Consider the following 17,294-nt stretch of genomic DNA (forward strand, 5'->3'; position numbering starts at 1 on the left):
ATGGAAGCAGTGCTTTGTGCACTTAAGAGGTGATTTACTCAATGGTGCTTTACTCATCTCATACTTTGCAGTTATTTCCCACATCAATTTCCATTATCAGGGAAAAAAATAACTCATTAGAAGGAGATAAAATCAAAATTTCCCCTACGTCTTCAGAAAATACGAATCAGAATAGATCACTGTATCCCCAGACCACCAGTGATTTTGGTAAGGTTTTCTGGTTGTGGTTATTGTGAAAAAAAAATTTATGAACATATGTAGTTGGTGAATGCCTAGGTAAATTTATTTTTCTGAATTTTGTTGCACTGGTCATTTTTAATGCATAAGTATAAACATTTACTTTTTTACCTAAAAGTTTACAGTTTCGTATTTTTCAAAAAAGACCCCCCCCCCCAATTTGTATAAGCTCAAGCTGCACCAAAATCTCATCTCCTTGAGGTAAAAATTATTCACTTAAAGTCACGTAGCTGGGAGTGCCCTGGAGGTTCAATGTTGTCGCTGCTGTGGCCCTGGTTGCTGCTGAGGTACAGTTAAATCCTTTGCCCTGGAACTTTTGCATGCTGAGGGCACAGACTGACTAAATAAATAAATAAATAAATAAATAAATAAATAAATAAAATCACATAGCTGGAAAATGATGAAAAGTGGGCTTGAAGCTAGGGCTGTTTGTCTCAGAGAGCCACCTTCCTTTAAACCTCAGTGTGAATGGATTTTGTCTCCTCTTGAGAATAAATAATTTTGGAAGGGAGTGAAAATCAATGAGGCTTCTGGAGAAAGATATTATTAAGCACACAAAGATGAGTCTAGAGACACCTAAAGTTAAAATATTCCTACTTCAAAATGTTGCCTAGATTTGCGCCACTGGCCTGTTACAGAGCTGGCGGAAAAGAACTATTTACGGAGTGTATAGGAACATGAACCTTTCCTTTGTCCTTACCCATGCGTTTCTATAAATTTGATTATCATTTCACTATCAGCACACCCATGAGATTGTACGATGGAGGAAAAAGAAAAATCTGCAGCATGTTCTTTGTTTATGGAAATCTCTATCTCAGAGGTACCAACCTACTTTTATCTTTGGACGCCTTTTATTATTGTGGTGGTTGCACTATTGGCAAACGTACCCAGTGGCAATTTCATGACTTGCATACTGAATAAACGCAATAAATAATTAAACCTAGCATTAAACAATGCTAATAAATCTATAGGATTGTTTCCTAAAATAATTACACCAGTAATATAAAAAGGTTATAGCAGGCAGATAGACAAGGTAATCAAACTTGAGATTTGATCATCCTCTAGAAGATTCAAAGTATCTCTATTAAAGCTAGTAGGGAAAAACCTTTCTCTGCAGACTATTTTCCTGGTTCATTTTGTACTGTGCTAGCACTGATGAAAAATGGACTAAAAAGCACAAGTTTCTATAATAGAAGTAAACTACAACACATCTAATACATAGTTTTGGTTAAATGAATATTGCATTTTTGTCAACAGCAAGCAACAGGCACTTTCATTAATGCAGTTCTGGTGATACCAGCAGGAAGAACTGAAAGAGGAGAATGTGCTTTATCATCTGTTGCTGAATTTCAATTTTCTTGTTCAAGCACAGTTGAATGCATTTTTTTTGCAACCCAAAGACAGAAGATCTTGATTACCATTGCAGGAATAATCTCAATATTTGTGTGAAGAAGATAGGGAAAATAAATAGTCTCTTCGGATGATGTGTCAGCTTGTGAACTTAACAAAACAAGATATTTTCTTGGAGGTAGGGAAATGAAATTAAGGTGAAATGGTAGATCTATTAAAATGACAACTGAAGGCCTATTTTGTGGCTCATGGCTGGCTTCCCAATTGTCCTTTGTCCTTGTCTTACCCCAGGGGCACAGACAACAGAACTAGAAATAAACAGGGTCAAGACAGGGGCAACTGTCTGGAAATACAGGTCACTCAAGCTGTGGGCCCTATCATGAACTGCTAGTTTTTTTGTAAAATTAAGTTTCCAACTTCCTTTTTCCCCTGCCTTCCACTATCACTACTCTTGTTACAAGTCTTTAAAAAAGAAGTGATCTTTCTTCAGATTTCTTCTCATTTTTTATCCAAAACAAGATCAATTCAACATCAGCTCAGCTGGGATTCTTTGTCTCTATAGGAGGAAATGCTAAGCAGAAAAACATCACTTAGACTTCTGCTAAGAAACAAAGTAGTTCTTTGCCCCTGGGGGTATTAGAAGACACTAATTTAGGAACCAGACCATTCCTGTACAATCAATACAAAACATATTTGCAAGTTTTGCAAAAGTCTCATGGTCAAGATGGGCCTCTTTCTGACACTAACAAACTGGTTTTCATGTACAAAGTTGGAGAAAGCTGGATTGATAAAACTTCTTTTCAGAATCCATACCTTACAGGAACAAAAACCTTTCTAGGAGGAGCTTGCATTTCTCTCCCTGTGCCTTTGAAAAGAAAATGTTCTACCTGATCCTCAGTTCTGTGTTTTGTTCTTAGGTTCTGTTCTATGTTTTGAAAGCTTGGTTTCTGTATATACTGTACATGAATCTGACTGAGGTGTTAGAGGCTGACTTTCTGATGCCCCTCATTTAGGAAAGATGTTAGGCCAGTTTCCTCCCTAATTACCCAGGCCAGATTGATTAGTGTCTTTCAATTGAGCAAACTGCAATATCTTTCAGCTGGGGCGCTTTCCCCAGGTATCCTTCAACTGGGGGGGAAACCCTAGTATCTTTCAATTGGGTAATTCTTCCTCAGTGTATCTCAGCTGAAGAGCCAGGTATCTTTTTACTCATCACCGAGTGAAATATGGCAGGAGATCTAAGATCCAAGAGCTATTTGTCTAATCACGTGGCCTCACTGAGGGGGTGGACCGGCACAAATGACCCTTGCTGGTACCAAGGCTCTGGATCCTTGTGAGGTTCAAGCAAAGGAGAGAAGTCTACTCTGGGTTCCTTTACCGTCACCAAAACAGAAACAACCCAAACAAACAAGAAAACACACCTCTATTATTTCCATTAGCCTCTGAATGTCAGTCCTCAGGTTTTACTTCATATTGTATGGATTCTGGTAACCCTATTGGTTTCCTTTAGTATGTTTAATTAATACTGCCTGAGTGGCAGATATATAAATCTGAGGGGAAGGGTGTTTGGTTTTTGTTTTTGTTTTTGTCTCAAGGGTGAATTGTTTTGGGTTTAACTTGTGCACTCTAGAAAGAGGGTCTTTGTTGAATGCTTTGTGCAAGCTTTTGAAGGCATAATAAAATGAACCCTATAATTCTAGAACATAGACCTCTTATTTCTAGTTTAATTGGAAACACTGTCACTGATCTAAAGAAGAAAGTTAAAGAAAACATAGTTGGTAAATCAATGTTTTGATATCATTTAGGTGGCAAGCCAGTTCTTCAGAGAATGAAAAGCAACTGACTTTGTCTTGAAAATCTCTACAAATGAGAAATTTAAATACAGTCCACAATGACTAGAGACTGAGCCTAATTAACTCAATCAGGTAGGACCTTAAATCATAGAAAAAATAGAAAGAGACCTTTTCAAAAGTACAAACTACTATGGAGTTCCCATCGTGGCTCAGTGGTTAGCGAATCTGACTAGGAACCATGAGGTTGTGGGTTCAATCCCTGTCCTTGCTCAGTGTGTTAAGGATCCGGCGTTGCCATGAGCTGTAGTGTAGGTTGCAGACACAGCTCGGATCCCGTGTTGCTGTGGCTCTGGCATAGGCCGGTGGCTACAGCTCTGATTAGACCCCTAGCCTGGGAACCTCCAAATCCCGCGGGAGCGGCCTAAGAAATGGCAAAAAGACAAAAAAAAAAAAAAAAAGTACAAACTGCTGGAAAGGCTTTCTTGCTCAAAGTCTAATTCACAGTTTACTTAAAGGTTTACCAAGGACAAATAGAAATCTTAAGTCTTTTCCACAAATAGTAAAAATCAAAATTTGCTTAGTCATCTGAGCAAATTTAACTTATTCCAACTGTTATTTACAAACTAGTAAGTTTATATTGTAATACCTGATTCATGACTAAGTTTTAAAGTGAAGCTATGAGATCACTGGTTATAGGTGTTTATACATTTGTATGTACATTATAAATATGATACATCTCTACTTCTGGTATCATCGAAATTCATTAAAGAACTCTAATTCACTAAAAAGCAAGTGCTTATAAATTATTTCTAAATGCAATAGAAATTAACCAAGTTCATGTGATCTGGGAAATAGTATTCAATTAATATGGTATTAAAGTTTAAGGTTGTTTTATTAACACAGAAATGTGTTACTTTTATTGCACCTACATTAAAGTCAAATAAGGTCATATTATCTGTTATAAAATTTATCAGCAAAAGAAATAGCTTGGGGTGATGGCTGACTTGGTTTAATGTCATGAAATTTTTATGGCTAATCTAAACATAACTATTGGGGAAAACTGAATTAAATAGATATAAATGGGTTTAGGTGAATTGTTAAAAAATGATTGTTTTATGGTATACCTGCTAAAAAAATAGTTTCCAGATTTTTGGTAACTTGAAAATTTAGAGTTTTGCTAAGTTAAATGATGGAAATTTATTAAATATCTACATCATTCCCAAATAAAATGAGATACTGAAGCACTAATTACTGAACATAGTCTTCCTTTTGAGAGAAAATATGTTTAGGACTACTAATAAAAATGTTTGTTAGATACTGAAATATTTTCTTTAAAAAAAGTATATTTTTTAGAAATCATAAATAATATTTATAAGTTTGCCAATCTACAGAATGCTAATGCTAAAAAACAGTTCAGGAGTTTCCAATGTGGCTCAGTAGGTTAAGGGCCTGATGTCTCTGTGAGGATGTGGATTCAATCTCTGGCATTGCTCAGAGATCTGGCACTGCCTCAAGCTGCAGCATAAGTCACAGATGTAGCTCAGATCCAGTGCGCTATGGCCGTGGTGTGGCCTCAGCTGCAGCTCCAATTTGAACCCTAGCCCAGGAACTTTCACATGCCGCATGTGCAGCCATAAAAAGAAAAACAAAAACAAAGAAAAAAACAATTCAAAAATGTTTATTTCTTAGTTTTCACTAGAAATTAAGGTTTTAAAAGACAATGCCAATTAATACACGTAATTAAAATGATTAAAATAATACAATCATCTGTATATGAAAGGATAAAAGATATAAGGACTGGAAATGCATTTTGTTAAAGGAAAAGAAGTAATTTTGTCCTGGAGAAAAAAAAAGAAAGGGACAGCATAGGATAAAATCTGATAAGAAAGGAACAGAAGGTTTGTGGAAAAGAAATCCTGAAAAAAGAATTTTATGCATAGTCAAGATTGGCTAAGATTAGGATTGAATTGAGTAAATAAATTTCACTATTAAAAGTAAGCTGGTACAAAACTAGAATTTGTTTTCCTCTCTGCGTTAAAAGAACAAAGTTTTCTTGGAATATTGTGCTCCGTTTGATAACAGGTTGTAAATTTTCTTTACCTTTTAAGCAATCTGTCATAACTTTCTGTATTTGCCTTTAAACTCTTGTATTGCCACTTTGGTTGAATGAATAAGTATTGTCCCACTATGGCCTATGACCCTAGTTGCCCTTTTAAAGGCTTTTGATATCTTGGACAAACTTCCTCAAATAAAATTCTAAATGTTCTTTTGACTTCTAGCTAACTTTGAGATGCTTCAGAGAGCCCCTGATACATCCTAAAGAAAGATATTAAATTAATTAGGTTGATTTGGTATGTTAAATTACACGGAAAACATTGCCCAAAAAGTGGTAATGAACCTCCCTAAGTTATACTGAATGGGTAAATGCCATTAATCTAGATATTCCAGAAATTATATGGAATTCCTAAAAATCTGATATAATGTCATCAGTCATAATTACAGTTATCATCTTAAAATGTTGTATGTCACAGAAATAACCAGTTTCTTTGTCAATTGCACCGTAATTAGATCTTTAACCATGCTATTTTAAGTCCTTCATCATTTATAGACAGTCATTGGTTTACTCTGATGCTTTTAGAAAAATGAAGATTTTCCAGAAGATTTGTAAAAAGGACTTTTTGACAAATATAGGTTTCTGATGATTTTTTTAGGTCACATCACTGAACTGGGTAAGAAATTCTAAAATCTAGTGGAAAACATGATGATTTCATCCAAACCAACAAAAATTAATTACATGGGGCTGAATGAACTGATAAATATGATATATAAAGTTATGGCTTTTTTTGAAATGTTACTTTGTCAGAAATCCTTTCCTCTTCTAAGACCTATAGCAAGTTAATAAAGGATTATTTTATAAATGAAGATGAAACATTTTTTTTTCTCTCTGAGCCCTCTAGAACTTGGCTTCTCCCAGGTGGCTTACTGCGATTCACATTGCAACTAGTTATACTAATCATTGTTTTATTTTGTTCTTTGTTGTTTTAAAATTGTTTATGCTTTGTGTCTCTCTGCTGTACTATGACCTTATTAGTATTACTAGCTATATTACTTATATCTTGTCTATTTTATGATTGTTTTCTCTTGCATTACCCATTGTATAACCAGACCTCCAACAAAATTAATGGTCGCTAAGTGTATTTAGGCAATTTACCATATATTTATCTCCACATAAAATTAACTATAATATTGCAACTCTAGATATGGGAAGAAGCAACAAGGAAAAAGCATTTTCCAGATCTAAACAGACTATTAAGATGCATGCTCCAGAGAATTTTAGGTTATTAACAAGGCCTAATCCAGGTATAGGACATAAATGGCCTATCACCAAGATCCTCCCCTATCCTAGGAGTAAGTTACTTTATGTAAATTTATGACCAAAAGGGGCACTGTGAATAAAAAATAATGTTGCCTGCCATTCCAGTTCTATAAGGATCAATCCATCACTACAACAGTGCACCCTGAGGGGAGCTCAGGATGGAGAAACACAGGAAGCATTCTGTTTTTGATATGCTGTTTTTGATATTGTTTTTTCAATGATCCCATATTCTTACATTTTCTTATACATAGAAAAGCACTAAAATAATTGAGATGTCTATTCCTTGTAATTAGCAGTAATCTTTTCATGCTTGACTATATGTTTTTCCCAGCAAAAAAGTCCATATATATCCTAGTCCCTCCCTTACCCCTGCAGAGCAGTTCTTCAGAGCTATCTGAGAGACTGTCTTCCAAGCTATAGTTCTCAATACGGTCCTTGAATAAAATTTAATTCAACTTTTACATTGTGCTTTTTTTTTCTTTTTATGGCTGCACCTGTGGCATATGAAAGTTCCCCGGGCTAGGGATCAAATAGGAGCTGCAGCTGCTGGCCTACACCACAGCCACAGCAACACCAGATCTGAGCCACATCTGCAACCTACGCTGCAGCTTGTGGCATCGCCAGATCCTTAACCCACTAAGCAAGGCCAGGGATCGAATCCACATCTTCATGGACACTAGGTCAGATACTTAATCCACTGAGCCACAGCAGGAACTCCTTTCATTGTGCCTTTTTATTTCAGTCCAATTTCTTTGCCTAAAGGCTATAAAAGTTGCCAGTTTTGGTCATTTCTTTGGATTTCATATCTTTGAGTCCTAAGTATGCACAAAATTAAATTAGTTTTTCTCCTGTTAATCTCTTTTTTATTACACAGAGTGTCTCAGCCAAAAACCTAGAAGGGATGAGGGAAATTTTTTTCCTCCCCTACACAAGTCTGTTTTCTCAAGCACTTCTCAGGATAACCCCTATGGATGCCAACTCAGCACTGCCCTCCTATCACCACTCACACTGCTACTCCTCCTCCCTCTCCGCTGTTCAAACCTAAATAGCTCATTCACAATTTATCTGACACATCATTTTGCAATAAGGGGTGATAGTAGTTTAACGTGAAAATTTACATGGATAGAAAAGTTCAGACCTCATTTCATACCTACCCCACATGGGGTAACACTTTAAACCAGAAGATTAATCAGGATTTCTCAGACCTAATTTTCTTTTACTTCACATCAAAATTTGATATAGCTGACCAGTGCAGTGTAAGCCCTGACAGTCGTTTTCTCTTTTTTGTAATGCAAGTGCCTGACTTAAGCTCTGATTACCCAGGCATCCACTTAAAAGAGGCATTCCCTTCAAAATAGCTATCTCAAACATATTCCCAGTCATATTACTAGATAAAGATCCAGGCCTCACCCCAGATTCCTTTGTTAAATTTCTGCTCTTATGTTTAAATCCACTAGTAAAGAGTGAGCCACCAAAACCCGAGGGGCTCACCTTCCATCCCAATAAAAGCAGAATCCTAAAACCATGCACTCCCTCTCTCTTACTGCGTCCTCAATGAGTGGCCCCAAGTGTTCCATATATATAATTGCCAAGATTGTAAATAATAAATCTTTTTTTTTTCAAAGTTTCCTGAGTTATTGCCAATGACATCTTGCAACCATATTAAGAACTGAAAAAGCTAGTCTAGTCATAACATTAGTTATCAATAGGCATACAACACCGCATTAACCTGACATCACAAATTTTTTATCTTCACTAAGTATACTGGCTATGTTCTCTGACGTTCACCTCTCTTTTTCTTCTCCTAGCCCTCCAAGAGCTATTTCTCTAAAATATATGCTTTAGCCTTAAAACTAAAGGCTTACACACTCTCATGACTGCTAGCTATCTCCTTTGGGTTGGTGAATTTTAAGCCTTTATCTCCTGCCTAGAATTCCAGTAACGAATGTTCAATGTCTATATAGATTTTTTTCTTGTATTTAGCCACTGACCAATATCCAAATATGCACAAAAATGAATTTGCTACTTTCCCTTCCAAATTTATATACTTTTTTCCAAAAAAAAAGTTACTTCTGAATTGCCTCTTCCCTTCCATTCATAAATTAAGTCTAAAAGAATTGCTAGTTATTCCTTTGAATTCTCTGTTCAAAAAGTCAAAATTAAATTAGATGTTCTCATCCTTTACTGCTTATATTATTCCACTATTTCCCTAATTGGCCTTCCTGATTCAATATCTCTCCATTCAATTTATCAATGACCAATTTTCCTAGAGTACTGTTTTTTCATTCTTTCACTTTCTGGTTTAAAATCTCTGTTCATCCTCTATTACCCATAGCATCTATCTTAAACTCTTTGTTCTAAACTCATAGGTTCATTGTTGACAGCAAATTCTCCTTCTGTTCTCTAATCATAAAAGTAATCAGTGAATCACAGTGTACTGTAAAGTTACTACACTGTAAAGTCATAGGGAAAAAGAGGGCTGTTCATTCTTATTTATCATTGCACTTCTCTAAGAGCAGAAAGTTATTATATGTTCAAAAAAATGGCCTTAGTTCATATTAGTTTCCATACCGGATATACTGTCTTTTTTCTTTACTTCTTATAAAAAGCAAGATCCAAATTGTGTACCATCTTCCCCACTAAATATCATCAACCCTCCAACTTGTATTGATCCTTCTCCTTTTTCAATTCCTATAGGTTTACAATATCCTATATTCCACTTCACCTGAAATAACTTGGTCTTTCTAGCTAGATATTATCATATTCTGTCTACATGAAAATCTGTCATTATATTAGACATTAAGATAAATTTGAATCCTTCTAACTAGAGTCTAAAAGATGAGTAAAGACAGGCAAGTGAATAAAAGCTCACTACCCAAATATTGGGTTTAGCTACTAGTAGGGTATAAAGTGCCAGTGCCTTAGAAGGCATAAAATCCATTGTGATAAAACCGTACAGAGAAGAGAAAACTAGTGCACTTTAAGGAAGCATGTGCATGTGTGTATGTGACAGCTGTACAGGTATGTATGTATGTATGTGTAGGTAGGGAGTACTCCCTAACTAAGGAGGGAGGGACAGTGAGTTGTAAACCAAACAGTGGACTCCATGAGGAAGAAGGAGATTCTTCTCGCAGATTCCAAGGCTCATGATAGATACCATCCAATCTAAATTTCAACCACAAATTCATTTCATAAGTGAAATAATTAATTCAAAAGTAATTCCCATTTTAATGTTCCTTCTGCAACATGGATATAGGCATTTTTAAGGATCTTAAAATAATAAGCATAATAATTATTATAATAGCTATAATTTGTGAAGTATTTGCTATGCCCAAGTACAGCATTAACATCTTTATGCAGCAGAAATGACAGAAAAATCATGTAAGGGATGTGTGGGGAAATAAAACATCCTGGATTCCTCATTGTTCCTATAAAAAGTTCAAGCCTCCTGCAACAAAGGAACAAATTCACTATAAAGTTAGAGAATCTATTCTTTCTTTTCTCCTAGAAACAAGTTCATATATGACAGGATTATATCTGTGGTCATTTGTTTTCCTAATGATGGTACTAAACTGCCCTTATCCAAAAGAATAAGACTTACCTCCTCCAAAGCCAAAAGGTTATGTCCTAGGGTAGGAATGTCTAAGTACTGGGGACTATTGCTAGGTATTTACATTTCAAGGACAAATGAGACCCAGGATTTAGAGACATTTCTCAGTTTGAAATATACAAAACTATCTGACTTCCAGAGAGATTTTATTTACATTCCATTATGGTTATGAATCAGGTCCATCATGTTCCCAAGGATATTTTTCAGGAAGAGAAGAGACAGATAGCTCCTTACCCCTTGATAAGCAGAGAAAACAATGTTTTTTTTTTTCACAGTCTTTACTTACAGACAGTTTGGCTACTTGAGTAGAACAACTGACCTTGCTTTCATCATGTTACCATAAATTTAAAGCTGGGGCCAGGGGTAGAGGCGGTGCCTTTATTATTAATAAAAATCTGTCACTGATACAAATACCCAAGTGATGATTCAGAATAAAATTAATAAAGATTAATATTACAAATCCCAAACCCAATATCGTGTAACAGCATAGGCAGTTCTAAAAAGTCAGGTGTACAATATAATAACTTACTGTGTGTCTGTCTACATCTCATTATCTCTGCTTCTAATAACTAAGCCTACCACAAAACTTTAATTTTGATTTTTAAATTTAGGCCTTCAATGATTTCTCACTCTGTTTTCTGTAAAAGTCTATGTAACATTAAGGCATCAAGGGCAGTATGTGTATGATCCTTGTTCATTTTTCTGCAGAGATCTTAGGGACACATAACTTGAACACATTCCCTCCACATGGCTGTCAAACATAAATTGTTATTGGAGCAGGTCCTAAATGCACTTTATGGTGATGTCCCTTGCTAAACTGATTCCCACCTCAGTTATGAGGCATAACATAGCATCTGAAACTTTAGTTCCATCATCCTACTGTGCTTATTATGGGCTTCCTAACTTGATGAATTGAATGTAAGGAAGGTCAATAATTGGTACTCCTACTCAATTTTTAAAGAATTAAGAGACAGAAACTAGTTAGCTTATTGGGAGATCCAAATATTACCTTTGCATCTGATTACAGCAGGTAGTGAAGAGTACAATTTATCTCTAATGTGTTTTCTGGTACTGAATCCAAAAGTATGCTGCTTCCTTCTTAGCAGTAGTATGGGACATACGCTTCCCTCAGCAAAGTACTATGGGGACAGGCCTTTCTCACCCTTGGAAATGGGAGAGCAGATTATCTTCCTGAAGACAGTTCAATCCCAAGAACAACTGGAGAAAAAGGAGCTCCTCGTTTCTTCTTCTCAAGTCAATAATCAAATAATCCCCTGAACCACTCCGGTAGAAGTTAGGGTGAGAGGCCAGACATGTTATGACAAGGGATCTTACACATAAAGGAAACATCAGAAGTGGGGAGGAAGCATTCTAAAATCCTCCCCACACACCAATATTCTCTAGCATTCTGTTCTCCTAAACTACTGGGCTTGATCAGTAAGCTTCAGCTCAGCCAGGGGAGTGGCATTCCCCTGAAAAAATGAATCAGTAACCTATCAAGACATTCCTGCTTCCACCACTGAGTCACCCATTCCACCAATGACTTGGGGTATCCTTCTGGAACTACTGGTGGCAGTTTAGATTTTTGAGCCCAGAGTCCTCCAAAACAGGTAAAAAAAAAAAAATTAGATTAAATCTGTAATAATTCTATATAAAAATCTGAAAATCTATTCCCAGTTCTATTTCTTATCCCAAATTGTGACTAGCATATTATTCAACATTTCTATCAGAGGTCCTATAATTATAGCAAATGGCTTAAATTCTAAGAATAAAATTCTACATTGTAGAGGTATCCCAAATTTGAAAATAACCTCTTTAAATTATTAAATTCCAAAGGAGAATTTAAAGTCCAAACATTAGGTCACCTTGAAAGTTCATACAGAAAAAATTCTAAGATTCAAAGGAATTAAAGTCTATGGTCAAATTTCCATGCCTTTGTGAGCTGCAGCTTTAAGCTGTTAAAATCAGACTATTAGGAGAAAGTCCAAAACACACGTTGACGAATTTCTTCTACTTCCTCTCAGTCAGAGGCATTTTCAATGCCTGAAGTGAGTATGAATCCAGGAATTCATAAATTATATCAGGTCAAAGACAGGATTTCACCAGTTATGTTTTAAAGAGTCCAAAGAATTGTCATCTGGAAAAAGATAAAGCTGAATCTATATCATACTCCATGACCACTGATAAACTCAAAAAGAATCAATGATTTAAACGTATAAAAGAAAAAAACTGCAGCCATGAGAGTCCAAAAGAAAACATAATTTCTTTACAGATTTGGAGAAAGACACTTCTAAATATGACTCAAAACTCACAAAATAAAATATTGATATATTTCACTACACTAAAAAAAAATAAGCAGGATCAGAAAACAAATCACTGGCATGGGAAAAAAAATCAGAAATTCACATCACGAGCAAAATGTCCATCTCCCTCATATAATAACAGCAGCTAGATATCAAACAGAAACAAAACACTGAAAGTTTCCTAGAAAATGGGCAAAGGAGAGCCAGTTCACAGAATAAAGAAATTCAAGTGGCCCTTAAACAAATGGAAAGATATTTAATTCATTCATATATAATTATTAAATAATACAAATTAAAACAATGCTGAAGTAATATTTTTCATCTATGAGACTGGCAAAAATCTAAACATTTCATAATACTCAGTTGACAAGGCTAAGATGAAGCATATTGTAAGCAGAATGCAAAACAGTAAGAAATGTATGGAATTTGGCAATATATAAACAATGTTACATATGCATTTATATTTTGATCCAACAATTCAAGTTCTGAGAATTTATACTAGATATACACTTAGCAAAAATGACAAGTGCATACATTTATTTATTACCACAATACTATTCTTTTTTTTTTTTTTGTCTTTTTTGTATTTCTTGGGCCACTCCCGCGGCATATGGAGATTCCCAGGCTAGGGGTCGAATCGGAACTGTAGCCACTGGCCTACGCCAGAGCCATAGCAACGTGGGATCCGAGCCGTGTCTGCAACCTACACCACAGCTCACGGCAACGCCGGATCGTTAACCCACTGAGCAAGGGCAGGGACCGAACCCGCAACCTCATGGTTCCTAGTCGGATTCGTTAACCACTGAGCCACCACGGGAACTCCCACAATACTATTCTTAATCACAAAAGAATGGAAATCGCCCAAGTGTCCATCAACAGGGGCCTATTTAAACAAACTATGATACATTCACATAACAAAGTATTAATACTACAGCTCTATTAATATTTTATACAATGAGAAAGAACGAGAGACTCTACATATTGATATGAAAATGTTTCCAGAATATGCAATTAAGAGAAAAAAGGTGCAGAACAATGTATAAAATTTGATTTCTTTTGAAGAGAAAAGGAAAAATTAAATATATATATATTCATATTTGCATGAATCTGCCTTTTAAAAACGACACAGGAGGCATACATAATATAGGACCTACTGAAGAGTTTATCAAATTAGACTCAAATCAGACTGCCTGGGTCTACCTTCTACTTACAAATCAGTTAAACTCTTTATGTTTATCTATAAAATGGGAATTAAAGGAATTCTTACCTCATAGGATTGACACAAAATAAATGAGTTAATATTTGCAAAGTACATAGGACAGAATTGGGCATTTACTAAGTATTATAGAAATGTTTGATAAACAAACAACTAAATAAAACTTGCAAAGGATAGGTTAGAAATAAGATTTATTACTGCATATTTTTTTAAGATCACCTCAGTTTGTGAACTATTCATTTTTGAGTATTGGATGTATTGAATCATACATCCAATACTCAAACAATAGTAAATTAATACATAACCTTAAAACTGGCCCCTCAGCTGAGAAAAGTAAATACAAGACATTCCCAGGTTCTACAGTCGATATCCCCCCAAACACTGTGTTCTCAGAAACCAGAATTGACTATCAACCATCTAAAGGAAGGGACCTGGAAATATTCTTGGTTTCAGCTTCATCAGGATGCTTATTTGTATGACTAGCATAGATTCCAGAAAACATCTATTAATACATTAATTCTGACCCTATGGATTCATCATATCTGGGAGCAGGATACACTTAGCATAGCATTCCCTCTCTTAAAGAATGACATTTGAGACACCCCTGACTTCCAGGAAAGCTTAAACATTTGCAATAAGATCATCACATTTTATTTGAAGTACAATTTTTTCCTCTGCAACCTATTATAAAAACCTCTTCATTTCCTTTTACTCCTTTAATCCCAGTTTCTGGCACTCTGGTATTACTGGAAGTGGAGAGACTATTTTAGGAAACAGGGCCTGCTATCTCCAGTAAGCAGGTATTTCCCGTCCTATACCACAGTGGCTCTTTCCATTACCTCTTAGTATGAACAGAAGTTGGTGCAATGTGCCTCTCAGGGAGGGCTTCTTTCTTATCCCGTTTGTTTTGGCTGGAAAATCACTCTCAACAGATTCCCGAAATGAAGTTGCAATTGATGCTTCTGAAGCCTGAGACCCTAGGGGACCACTGAGAACTAATACCCCTTCCATGTTCTCCTGCAGGCAGTGTCTTTCCTCACTGAATTGTTCATACCTTGAATAGCATTCTTTTCTGTTACACATTTTTCTGCAGCAACAAAATATGCCTCTAGTTTTTATTTTATTCTGTCCTCCTACACCTTTCAGAAAGTTCTAATTTTTTAACACTTTAACCTACTTATTTGATTTCTTCTCCAAAATAAAAAGGATTATTGCCATTTGCTGGAAATGAATACTTGCCTTCCTTTTAAGTCTTTTCTAGATATTAAGGTTTTTTTTCTATTTTCCCCCTATTTTTTAAATTCCACAATCATTCCTACCATCAGAGACAAAATCACTAAATTCTGAGTCTACTAAAAGCATCTAATATTTAAACAAATCTCTTCTCCTCCACTTCCCTGAGATAGATAATTCCACGAAAAAACTTTTCTCCCAACAGACTGATATCAAGCCCATCCAAGCTTAAACTTTTTTTTTTTTTTTTTGTCTGTTGTCTTTTTTGTTGTTGTTGTTGTTGTTGTTATTGCTATTTCTTGGGCCGCTACCGCGGCATATGGAGGTTCCCAGGCTAGGGGTCCAATCGGAACTGTAGCCACCGGCCTACGCCAGAGCCACAGCAACGCGGGATCCGAGCCGTGTCTGCAACCTACACCAAAGCTCACGGCAACGCCGGATCGTTAACCTACTGAGCAAGGGCAGGGACCGAACCCGCAACCTCATGGTTCCTAGTTGGATTCGTTAACCACTGCGCCACGACGGGAACTCCCAAGCTTAAACTTAACTCATGTTCTCACCTTGCTCCTTTCAATATGCCTTATCTTGCTGAGCCTTGTCTTGAGTCCTAATTCTTTTTTTTAAATTTTCTTTGAAGTATAGTTGATTTACAATGTTGCGTTAGTTTCAAGTGTACAGCAACGTGATTGAGTTACACATACATATATATCTATTTTTTCCACATTGTTTTCTGCTATAGGTTTATTACAGAATATTGAGTATTTTAGTCCTAATTATTGAACATGCTCCTTCAGGGCACAAGCTATATCTCTACAAACCTACAAGGACTACATTACCTGAAAAATCACCTAATAATACTTTTCATATTCTACAGATCTTCCTAGATGTCTCATTCTTAAAGATTCTGTTCTCATGCAGTTTATACCATTTCTTATCTGTGAACTCTCCATAGTTTCCTGCTTCTTAACTCTCTTTGAAGGAGTCATTCCATTTTAAGATCTTACCTCTTTCGCCTTTTGATTAATTTGGGACCTGGGACCCCATCTCAGTCTAGTAACAGCTAACACCTCTCCCTTTTCCAAGATTCCGTCGCACAGTACTTAGATCCCCTTGAATCCTCATTTCTCTCTTATAGATGTCTATTTGAACTTCAAAGTGTTTTCTACATCATTTTGTCAATTCACTCCTTAATTTCTCAAGTTTTTTCTTCTAAAAAAAATTTATTTTCCTCTAGCTTATTTTTTTGTTTCCAGCCTTCCATTGTTCTATTATAACCCAAAGCATAAGTTTTAAATTACACTAACACCTGAAATTCCTAAGAAAAATCAAGGATTACAACTAAAGCACTCCAAACACCGGCTTTTTTGACTTGCCATTGTTTTTGCATTTTTTTGACTAGCCATTGTTTTTGCAATAATTTTATGGAACTGTTTCTCATCCTGAATTTGAGAAGAAGATATATGTTCTTTAGAGTAAGGTCCACAATTTTTTTTTTGATTTTGATAGCCATCAATCTCCTGTGGGTCGAGTCACAATTTGAATCTCAGCAGTGGAAAGTTATGGTCAGACTGTATGAAATTACCAAATTCAGCGTCACTTGCTATCAAAAGATGGGAGCAACCTTTATGTGTACCGACAAGTCACATGACTCCTAGATTTGCCCCTCTAACATTCCCTCTTGACTCTGAAAGGGATTCAAAACAATATAAAAGATCAAAAGAATTTCAACAGACTTTCTCTGCCACTAACCTAAGCTTGGCACTAAGTATGTCCTGTAGGTACTGCTGGAAATAGTAAAACACATTGAGACCTAAAAAAGGATAGTACATGAAAAGACTCTCTATAATAAAACCCTCAACTCAGGCAAGGCTATTTATAAAATAATCAGGTGTGCAGAGTTTAAGGTCATGTCGTTACCACTATTTGGCTAGGATATATTTTAAAAGGATATCTCTGGAAGTCTGTAAGTTCCCATTGTGGCTTAATGGTAACAAGCCCCACTAGCATCCATGAGGATGCGGGTCCTATCCTTTGCTCAGTGGGCTAAAGGATCCGTCGGTGCTGAGCTGTGATGTAGGTCGCCGATGCAGCTACGCCACATGCTGTGGCTATGGTGTAGGCCAGCAACTGTAGCTCCAATACCACCCCTAGCCAGGGAACCTCCATATGCTGTAGA

The sequence above is a fragment of the Phacochoerus africanus genome, chromosome 10 (assembly GCF_016906955.1).
Source record: "Phacochoerus africanus isolate WHEZ1 chromosome 10, ROS_Pafr_v1, whole genome shotgun sequence".
NCBI classification, from domain to species: domain Eukaryota; kingdom Metazoa; phylum Chordata; class Mammalia; order Artiodactyla; family Suidae; genus Phacochoerus; species Phacochoerus africanus.